The following is a 10,785-nucleotide window of genomic DNA, read 5'->3' on the forward strand; positions in this document are numbered from 1 at the left end:
GACGTTCTTAACAATTGACAATAACCTTCTAATAGGCCAGAAAAGCACGCTTTCTTAACACCAATATACCTTTTCTTAAAGAAGTTTATTCCGTGGTCCTAAACTGTGCACCCCAATAAAGTGGGCCTACGCGCTCGAACTCCGATGACAAACACATGGTGCCCATTTATTACTTCCTTTGAAGGACCCAAATCACTCAATTGCTTTGGGTTACTTTGTTAACAAAATGTAATTTACAACCCTGGAATAAAGGCTCAAAATCTTACTATCCCATTCGCTAAACCATCTCACCAATCAGTATTTTTCACAAATAACAATCTGTCCTGATTGGCCTTTTTTGGTAACGCCTTCACGTCCTGAACTTCCTGCATTGCTTTCTTTTCTGGCTGTTTAGAAGCGACGAGTCAGTCTTAGATTAACTTCCTTAGAATATACTTACTTCAGTCAGTCTTACATTAACTTTGTTACTATCAACGACTTCAACATACAACAATCATTACTACCAGTGGGATGATGAACTACATCCTTCATTGATCTGGGCACACCAGTGTGGAGGACTCTGAGCCACTCTATCAATTCTACTCTATAATACTAACTCTACATATAATTCCACTACCGTAACAAGTTGTGGAAACGCCATGGGTCGACGAAGATTTACAACCTTCGAAATTAACTATAAATAATTAATATTTTACCCAGCGCGTGAACATTTTTGGTCCTTCGAGCCGGATACTACGAACTTGCTCAGTGCATAAACTCAGTTTACAGTGCAATAATCAGGATTAAGTGTTACAATGTGTATGACAAGTGTTTTGAAAAGACATAGTGAATGACCACACTGGTGTGTTCCCATGAGCGTCAAACGGACTATTAAGTGAAATCAATTCGAAAACATATCAAACAACGGACAATCTGAGGATTTTCCAAAGGCTTCAACAAGATAAGTCAACAATCAGTATATAATTTCGCTTCTCAAAAGTAGGCTCGTTTAATCGTTTCGCCAATTTCTTTGATATTCTTGTTACACGATTTTATGACGTCAAACAGTCATGTCAAATCCGTAAAACTCAAACATAACAATTCTTAGTACAACAATTTAACATTGCTAGCTTGCGACACTAATGAAATAATAACATTAGACAGATTTTTTTACACATGATCAGTTCACGATTATAAAAATTCACATCATTACGATGTATCATGTATTTATGCAAATTCAACTGACTGATTTAAATATTCAATCCTTTTCAACAAAAGTCGATTTTAATTGTTCCATGGATCTAAACAAACACGTAGTTTCGGAATTCAAGATAATTATTATACTATAGTAGCCTAGGTTACATTATTCTTCTAAGATAGTGTCCAACGGGTCCTTCGACCCACTGTTTTAACACACTACCTGACTCGCGCATACCTACCCTAATGGTCGTAAACCATTTCAAATGCGTTTGCACGTATTCTTTAGTAAAACAGGCTTATTATCCATTCATCTTCTTACATTTATTCAAAATCGTACAAATTGCATATAATAAAAATCTTCGAAAACATTTTTTACATTTGGTCGAACAAACAGATGATCATCAATTAATCTGCGGATTTTAATATCCTTGGTCAAAATTACGGGTTTCTGTCACAAAATAAGACCTCCCATCAATTTCATCAGAATGTTAAAACGAAAAACTTCATATCAAAATATATCTCATTGATATTATTTTATTCCTAACAAGAGGTTGCCGTATTTGCAATTGTAAGGATTCTTCTCAGGTCACTTCTTAAATAAACAACGAACATTATAACGTACTTCTTATACCTAAACTGTTCGGAAAATTATATTTTAGTATTTAATAATTGAATTGCTATCATATCAAATTCACACAAGACCTAATTTCATTATTAACTTTTTCTATTTTATCACAAATGCATGTTAATAAATGCATTTCTGTCAATTGTCACATAATTAGGATATGTTGACAGTTCAAGAGAATAGGAAATTAATATATTCATCATTTATGTAATAACAGATAAATCTGTTATGATTGTTTAAAATATTTATTCAGTACAATCGACGACTTTCTCATTGTTACACGTAAACTGATAATTATATTTGAGAGACGTTACAATAAAATTCTCATATCAAGATATTATCATCTTGTAGAATAAATGTTCTACCTCAATTGCATTTCATGGAATTTCAGTCGAATACCATGTCAGTTTTATTGGAATTTTGAAATTCAATTTGCATGATGTCAACATATTCAATTATTATGTACTATCAATCTTCAATTCTCACTATTGCTTAAGAATCTAAAATTTCATCTTACGTTGATCTAGATTCATATTTCCAAACATCTGATCTGAATTGGTTCATCGGGGGGAGCTCGTCAATTCCCCAATTCATGCAAACTGTGTCATACCATGTGTAATTCAATTTACTTTCTTTCGTAATGCAAACACACTTTAATTTGGAAAGTGAAAGAGTGAACTACAAGTTCAGCGTTTGAAAAAATGTTTACGTATTTCTTCTACATCTCACACTCCATGAATTTATCATTTAGATCTTAATCTAAAGTTCAGGATTCGATTCAAAATGAACCTTAATCATTAAACTGTCTCTCAAACTATTAGGGATTTTCAATAATACGAGATCGATTGTAAAATTCATTTACAATTTTCTTTTAAGAAAATCCAATAACCTATTTCATAACACGTGGAACAACTGTCCGTGCTTGTAAAAAGAATACCGACTCTAGGTCAGCGTATGGTCATCAACAAAAATCCTTATTCAATAAAAATTCAGTGTCGACCTTTTGTCAGCTGAAATCAAGTGCAAAGGACAATCGTCTATGGCACATTATTGTCATCAGGTTTCGACCCTCATTTTAGAATATTACCTGATGAGACCCTGGCTATCCTCATGGTCACAGAGTCCTATTCTTCATCTATCTTACATTCTTTTCTCAAGAAAGTTACTTTTATTTAGTTTCATGGAACAAAACATTAGAACCACAATTAAAATATTATTATTGGAATCTATATTACAGATTAACTTTAGATCATTTATGTTCAAAGCATCATAGAATATTTCAGTTCTGAAGATTTACGACCTTCTTGAGCTGGAAATTCTATGTAACGTGAAAACAATGTACAAATACATGATACTCAATTCAAAAATATCAAAACATCACATAATTCGTATTATTTAAGCATTTCAAACATGAGGCTCATCCTTTCTCTGTTTCTTTATGGCAGTTTTGAGGCAACTCGTACAGTCTTGGTTTACTATGGCAATCAGACCTGTTCATTATGGATCCCATTGCACACCAACTGCACTGTGCACACCAACGGTGCACAGTGTTTTACCGAATCCTTGCTTTTCCTTTTGGGCCAATGCATTCAAACTTATCAACATATATCAGCCGCGCAGTGTCCGATCCTCACAAGGATACGCATGACACTCGGGCACAATCAAACATTATGCTTTATCAGCCGCGCAGTGTCCGATCCTCACAAGGATACGCATGACACTCGGGCACAAACAAACATAATGCTTTATCAGCCGCGCAGTGTCCGATCCTCACAAGGATACGCATGACACTCGGGCACAAACAAACATTATGCTTTATCAGCCGCGCAGTGTCCGATCCTCACAAGGATACGCATGACACTCGGGCACAAACAAACATTATGCTTTATCAGCCGCGCAGTGTCCGATCCTCACAAGGATACGCATGACACTCGGGCACAAACAAACATAATGCTTTATCAGCCGCGCAGTGTCCGATCCTCACAAGGATACGCATGACACTCGGGCACAATCAAACATAATGCTTTATCAGTCGCGCAGTGTCCGATCCTCACAAGGATACGCATGACACTCGGACACAATCAAATCACAACCATTCTTGCCAGTCTCACTGCAGACTTGATCAATGCGCCCCAATCAAACGGGTCTACGCATTCAAATACAATCTATTGGTGCGCCCCACACAAGTGGGTCTACGCACTCAGACTTAAACGACAAACAGGCACGCTTAACACCCATTCCTTATTTCCTTTTAAAGACCCAAATCATCCAACTATTTAAGTCACCTTTGCGAATCATCACAACAAAACATACGCAACCAAGACACGAGGGTACACTAGAATGCCAAGTAAAACGGAAAACCAACTTCCGTAAAAACTAATCAACCTCAAAACAATGTATAAATCATACAGGCTGCAACATAACAACATTTCAAACTGCTTTTCACATAAATTTACAATCTTAATATTCTTTGAGAATCTATGAGCCACATCGAATGCAGGTAATTGATTCAATCTTCAATTCTTCATCAAACTGCTTTCATCACGAATACAACTAACTGACAAACACAATCAGAATTCAGCCTCAAACGTGTCGCAAGAACTAAATTATTTACATTGCAATTACATGTTGATCATTCGAACAAAATTATTGTGAAATTACGTTCATTCATGTTTGTCATAACAGACGCAATGATTTATAATTCTTTATTCCAACCGATTTATTATCGGCGATTCATTAACGAGTTCTACGTAAGCGGAAGTCAAATCATCAAACAAATCATCGAGATTCAGTGTTCATTTGAATGAAAACATTATTCAGAAAATAACGCGCCATCACTGCAATGGCTTCTTGGTTCAATTATGCATCCAGAATCAGACAACTCCATCCAGGTGATCAACATTCGAAGTGTCACAATAATTCTTATCAAGAAATCAAACGAGTACTACTTTACCCAATCAAGCAAAACAGGTACACCCAAAGACATCAAGGTAATCGTAGGTGATATCACGTGACAATCAACAGCTCAAAGATAAGTACCCAGACTTTATATTATTGATCGGTACCCTCTCAACGGGGGGAGTATGTTCCGAGTTGCTCGGAATATAATTAAGGTAATATTTATGAGTATTTTGTCAAACCCAAAAACGTTTCACCTTTGGAATTTTAAACTGATATTTAAGACCATATGAACGTCTCCACAACTTGACGTTCTTAACAATTGACAATAACCTTCTAATAGGCCAGAAAAGCACGCTTTCTTAACACCAATATACCTTTTCTTAAAGAAGTTTATTCCGTGGTCCTAAACTGTGCACCCCAATAAAGTGGGCCTACGCGCTCGAACTCCGATGACAAACACATGGTGCCCATTTATTACTTCCTTTGAAGGACCCAAATCACTCAATTGCTTTGGGTTACTTTGTTAACAAAATGTAATTTACAACCCTGGAATAAAGGCTAAAAATCTTACTATCCCATTCGCTAAACCATCTCACCAATCAGTATTTTTCACAAATAACAATCTGTCCTGATTGGCCTTTTTTGGTAACGCCTTCACGTCCTGAACTTCCTGCATTGCTTTCTTTTCTGGCTGTTTAGAAGCGACGAGTCAGTCTTAGATTAACTTCCTTAGAATATACTTACTTCAGTCAGTCTTACATTAACTTTGTTACTATCAACGACTTCAACATACAACAATCATTACTACCAGTGGGATGATGAACTACATCCTTCATTGATCTGGGCACACCAGTGTGGAGGACTCTGAGCCACTCTATCAATTCTACTCTATAATACTAACTCTACATATAATTCCACTACCGTAACAAGTTGTGGAAACGCCATGGGTCGACGAAGATTTACAACCTTCGAAATTAACTATAAATAATTAATATTTTACCCAGCGCGTGAACAGTTGAAAGTTTATCACGTTGACTCTATGACTACTGGTACATTCACTCTTTTTGTCAGTACATGAAATGACACCCAACCCAGATCACTTAATTCGGAAGCCGGCTTTCGCTAGCTGCTATAGCCCAACGATACTGGAATTAAATGAACAACCTAGTCTAACAGGGTTGCAAATAAAATGACTCCATTTGATCGTGATTACTGAACCGCCACCCAAAACACTGGGCTTCAGAGACCACACCGCTCAAATACGGAGCCTGCTGTTAGCTAGGTCTGAAAGTAGAAGCGAACTCCGAGAATCAGACAAAAATATTTAATACAGTGGCTGTAGAGTCTCGTTTCGATGACTTAGACTTTCCTGGGGCTGAGCATAGCACTCTCCAGAGAGAGTTTCAGATAGAAAACCGTTCAAATGGGGCGTCTGCTTTCGCTGGCTGATAACTTAGCGATCAAGTATCCAAATGGCTGATATCGCTGTCCAGTCAAGACATAAGAATCTTTTTGGCTCTTACCCACACAAACTGTTCCGATTATACTTTTCCTAGGAAGTGCAGCTTGTAATACTGTGAAAATTGTTCTGCCTCCTACAGGTCTTCTGTTCGCTCTTTTATACCCCAAAAATTCGGAATTTGCCTACTACTTTTTAAGACCACGCAAGCTACCCCTATGATAAATGTGCACAATTTTTACATATTATTTTTAATTATTTATACTGTGACGGATCGGTGGGGGAAAGCCCGAAGGGGGTTCCCTGGAGTGGGGGCAGTTAGGGAAAACGGCCCTCCACGCACCGATGCTCACACCCACGGCCGATTTATTTAACGGGGCGCCAGTGCTAATGCACTCGTCCGTAGTAATCGCCCTTCCGGCTGCTCTGTCGGGAGCCGGAATCAGAGGGGGTCAGAAAAAAAACTAGTAAAAGACCCGCGAGTTCGTATCCAATAGAAAATGCTTTTATTCGGGCCTCCAAGTAGGCCACGTAAGCAAAACAGAAAAAATGAATTCGCGTGGGCCCCACGCGTTACAAGCAACGGTCGAGGAAAAGGGGTCGACTCGCCAGTTGCGAGGGAGGCTTTCGCGGCGCGGGGGCTCACGGTACGCGCGAGTACAAAGATAGAAGGGTACAAAGAAAACGCTGCGGTATTCGCCCGCGAAGGAACACGCACTCTTAGGGGTCGTGGACAGTAAGGGGACGTTGGTCCTAAATACCAAAATACAGCGAGAAGAGAAAAAACTAGATTAGAGGGGACGGTGTCGTGTAAACCGTCCGCGGCCTCTAGGGTCCTCGTCATTGGGGCCAAGGGTCCTATCGCCCTCGCCCACGCGCAAATGAATAACAAAAAAAAAAAAAAAAGAGAAGGGTAAGGAGATGACTCCTACCTTTTTGCGCAGGTGTATCCAAAAATCCACGCTGGGGCAGCGGCGACAACTCTCCACGCAGGCACACAATACAGTACACAAGCACGCAATACGGGAAAAAAAAGAAGCAATAAAAACGGAATGCACTACTATTAACAAAGAAAAACTGAGACGCAAAAAAAAAGAAAAATACAAAAGAAAGAGAACGGACTTGGGCTAAAGCGAGGGGTTGTGGCGAAAAACTTCTCTCGCATGCGGCGGCTCGCTAGCTTCTCCTGAACCATTCTCTTCTTCCCCGGTTCGCGGTATTCCCCCACCCCGAGGATTTCGGCGTCGAGGATGGGCCATTCCATGGTGGTGTCTGGTGGCCAGGTCCTGGGGCCCTCTCGAGGTGGCAGTTGAGGGTGGCTTGTCTCCAGGCCTGGCGTTTCCCGGTGGTCGGCTGCCGGTCGCCCCCGCGGAGGATGACGGGGTGGCGCCGCGACCGGACAGCCGGTGTCCCCTTCGGTGGACCCATCCCGCGCCTCCGTCGCTCAGAGAGAGGTTCCTCCGCGACCGGGGATAACGGTGGTTCCTTCCTGGTGTTGGAGAAGGGTGGGGGGGGGGGGGGGGGGGGGACAGAAAACGTAGCGTCCGATATAATTTAAAAAAAAAGAAAAACACACACGCTCGCTCATTCATACCTGCCCCAGCGGCGAGGGGGTCCGCTTGGGCGGAGGAGTGGGGCTGGCAATTCGGGAGGATCCTCGTAACGAGGCATAACCAAAAAGAGAAAGTAATCAACCAAATGAAAATATGCCTCGTTACACAACCCCCCCCCAAAAATTGTCCTACCCCCCTCCTCGCTTTCGCGCCCGCTCCTAGAGGCCGCACAACGAGGCGAGCGAGCGGCCGACTTGAGAGAAAAAAAAACTGCGGTCCTGCAACATACTAGGACGTCGTTAGAAAAAAAAAAAGAACCGAGAAAAAAAACATCTCACAAACAACCAACCAAAACAAAAAAACGAAAAGGGTCAGAACGATGGGTCCCATCCAGGGAGGGGGACCCTTGCTTCCTCAGACCCAACGCGCCTGACTCCGTTGTCGGCCGCGGGGAGGAAGCAGAGCAAAAACCTCGCATACCGACGAGCGACGGGCCACGGAATAAGAACTGGCGCAAGAAATCGTCGCGCCGTCTTAATCCGGGCGCGATAAGCCTTCCTCAATCAACCTAATTGGCTTAGCCAAATTAGATGAGAGGCCGGGCTTTTTCATCGTCGTCGGCCTATATTCAGTATTCTCTAGACAATATTTACTCACACTCGCTGATCAGCTGTTTCGGAATGCGAGTCAATCAACGCTCAGGAAATCGGCGGAGACTCAGCATTAAAATCCGAAACCCCAACTTTCGCTCGACATCAGGGGTGGCGATGTCGCGCGATAGGGCGATCCGCGGAGCTGCCTTCTATCTCTACCGTTCTCTGAACAGAAAAATCTGTCCCCCACAACGGAACGGAGAGAGAGGCGGTGAGTCAAACAAAACAAAACCGAAAAGTTTCAATGCAAAATCAAAAATAAAGAGGTGAGAATACTGCTGCGAGGTAACACACAGTAACACGACACACCCCAAAAAAACATATAACCACGGAAAGAAAAATAAGGTAGCAATATAAATGAAATTACGAAAGAAATAACGAGAGGAGAAACAAAAAAGAAAAGCAAAACTTTGGGGGTAAAGAAAAAAAGAGAAACTCAAAAATATAATTATCAAATAAAGAGGGGGAAGAACTGAAAATAAGATAGGGAGAAAAAGAAAAATAATAAAAGACGGCATAAACCCCTAAAATTCCACCACCACACATAAACATATATACTTTTTTTTTCATTTTTAATTTTATAAAATTTTTTTTTTTTAATTTTTTTTTTTTTTTTCCTACGTAGCTAAACTAAATTACCCACCACCTAGACAAAGGACAAACAAACAAAAGCGGTCAGCAGCAGGCTTCCTACCGCCTTCGGTGTGGGGCCGCCCCTCTCTTTGCGGGACCTGCCTGCGGACAATGCGGGCAGGACCGCAGGGTTACCCCTGGCCGCCCACACCTAAAGCAGTAGGGGCCGGCGGGGGAATATGGGTACTGTAGCTGCTCGTGCCCCCTCCGCCGGCACCGAAAACATACCCCTGCGGGTGCCGGGCCCGCCACCGCCGGTCCATGCGACGGCGCATTTCCCATTATTCCTGTCATCAGAGACAGGAACTGCGCCGTCGCGTCCAATATTCGACCCGCGGGACCGCTAGTCCCGGGGCCGACGACCGCGAGGCCGGCCGCGCTTGGCGCCTCCACCGCGAGGCGGGGGCGCTTCACCGGCCGGCGATCCACTACCCGGTGCACCGTGGGTCGCGGTCGAGGAGTGGGGGGGAGCGCCGCTCCCTTTTCGGGGGTGCTCACCCCCCGGGACCTTTTTCGCCTCCTGGGCGTAGAGGCGGGCGCTGCGGCGGGTTGCGGGGCCTTCCTGGATCGGCGCCTCCTCTTCCGCCCCTTCCGTCCCTCGCTGACCCCTGGGGTGGCGACGGCGGGCCGGACCTCTGATGTCCGGTTGTCCTCCGGGGCCCGCCGCGGCTCCAGGCACGCCCCCGGGGGCAGGGGGTCGAACTCCTGTTCGGGGCGGTGGGGCGCCGCTGCACTGCGGGATGTTGCTCGCCCTCCCCTCCTTCCTTGACGCAGCATCCTTAAACAAAACTTCGTTAGGAGGGGTCGGGGGGGGGGGGGGGGGGCGTCGTCGGGGTCATCACCGACAAACGGCTTCAAGTCGGAGACGTGAACCTTCGGAACCATACGGGTTCCGGTCGTCTCCAACTCGTACACGACGGGCGATAGGACCTTTTTGATCTGAAATGGACCAATGTAGGCGGCCGCCAGCTTCGCGGCCACATTTTCTGCGGCGGACGAGAGGACCCTATTCCGACGCCAAACTAAATCGCCTACCCGGTATTTAATGTCTCGATGACGCGCATTATAATACTTCACTTGTCGCTTGTGAGCGCGTTCCAATTGTGCTCGCACTAAGTCGTGCAATAACAACAAGCGACGCGATCGCTGTGCCCAGGCTTGCGGGTCTCTGCGGGAGAGCAGGGGTTCTCCTTCCACGGCGCGTCGAATACTGCCGACGGATCGTGGGGCTCTTCCAAAGTTGAGCACCGCAGGAGATTCGCCAGCTGAGGAATGCACAGCAGTATTAACAGCGAATCGGAATTCGTGCAAGTGCACGTTCCATTCACGGTGGTCCTTTTCAATAAACGATGAAATCATCGTTTTTAGAACGATTAACTCGTTCCACCGGATTCGCTTGCGCGTGATACGGGGGAATCGTGTAATGCGTGATTCCCCATTCTTCTAAAGCCGAATCAATCTCTTTATTGCAAAACTCGGTACCGTTGTCAGTGAGGAGTATTTCGGGGGCTCCCCAACGAAATAGCACGAGGTCTTCAAAAGCTGTTAAAATAGCCGACCCCGTAGCTTTTCGGAGCGCCTTACACTCTACCCACTTTGTAAAATTGTCCAAGAAGATTACAACGTACCGAGCTTGACCACGCCCGGGCGGAAAAGGGCCCATTACGTCGGCGGATACCACGGCCCATGGCCGTTCGGGGATTCGCCGGCCCATGTGTCCAGCGGGAGCGCGCTGCTCGACCTTGTGCTGTTGGCACACGGGACATCGCTGCACAAAACGGC

The sequence above is a fragment of the Megachile rotundata genome, chromosome 15 (assembly GCF_050947335.1).
Source record: "Megachile rotundata isolate GNS110a chromosome 15, iyMegRotu1, whole genome shotgun sequence".
NCBI classification, from domain to species: Eukaryota; Metazoa; Arthropoda; class Insecta; order Hymenoptera; family Megachilidae; genus Megachile; species Megachile rotundata.